Below are 1,071 nucleotides of genomic sequence, written 5' to 3' on the forward strand. Positions count from 1 at the left end.
GTTCGCGTGTTATGACAAAAAAACTACAATTCCTAGCGCACCGAGTACTACGGCGCAAACACAAATTTCATTATAACTCGCGTTACTTAATTTTCTGGCAAAACATTTTTATACTGGGAGATGCAGAATTAAATTCTGCATCTGCGAAATTCAATCCAAACTAATTTTGACACCGCGTTCGCGTGTTATGACAAAAAAACTACAATTCCTAGCGCACCGAGTACTACGGCACAAACACAAATTTCATTATAACTCGCGTTACGGAATTTTCTGGAAAACATTTTAATACTGGGAGATGCAGAATTAAATTCTGCTTCTGCGATATTCAATCCAAACAAATTTTGACACCGCGTTCGCGTGTTATGACAAAAAACTACAATTCCTAGCGCACCGAGTACTACGGCGCAAACACAAATTTCATTATAACTCGCGTTACGGAATTTTCTGGCCAAAAGGTTTAATATAGGGAGGTGCAGAATTTTATATTGCATCTGGGAAAATCAATCCAAACTAATTGTGACACCGCGTTCGCGTGTTATGACAAAAAAACTACAATACCTAGCGCACCGAGTACTACGGCGCAAACACAAATTTCATTATAACTCGCGTTACGGAATTTTCTGGCAAAACATTTTTATACTGGGAGATGCAGAATTAAATTCTGCATCTGGAAGAATCAGTGTCGTCTAATTGTGACGCCGCGTTCGCGCGGGATGACATANAAATTAAAACTGCATCTGGGAAAATTGATCCGAACCAATTGTGACACCGCGTTCGCGCGTTATAACAAAAAAACTACAATTCCTAGCGCAACGAGTACTACGACGCAAGCACAATTTTCATTATAACTCACGTTACGGAATTTTCTTGCAATAAATTTCGATACCGGGGGATGCAGACTTAAATTCTTAAAAACTTACTAATGCAGAACTCATCAGACTCCAAAGCACGGCAAATACTGTATTAAAAAAAAAGAAAACATAAGTAATATTATATTCACACAGCGGAGAAAAACAACAATCTGTGCGGTTTAGTTAAAAAAATACTTACAGCAACAAGATGGGTCATCCA

Source organism: Atheta coriaria, unplaced genomic scaffold (genome assembly GCF_025399875.1).
Source record: "Atheta coriaria isolate IRGN ID8LTWV9N9 unplaced genomic scaffold, Caltech_Dcor_3.1 hic_scaffold_12_pilon, whole genome shotgun sequence".
NCBI classification, from domain to species: domain Eukaryota; kingdom Metazoa; phylum Arthropoda; class Insecta; order Coleoptera; family Staphylinidae; genus Dalotia; species Dalotia coriaria.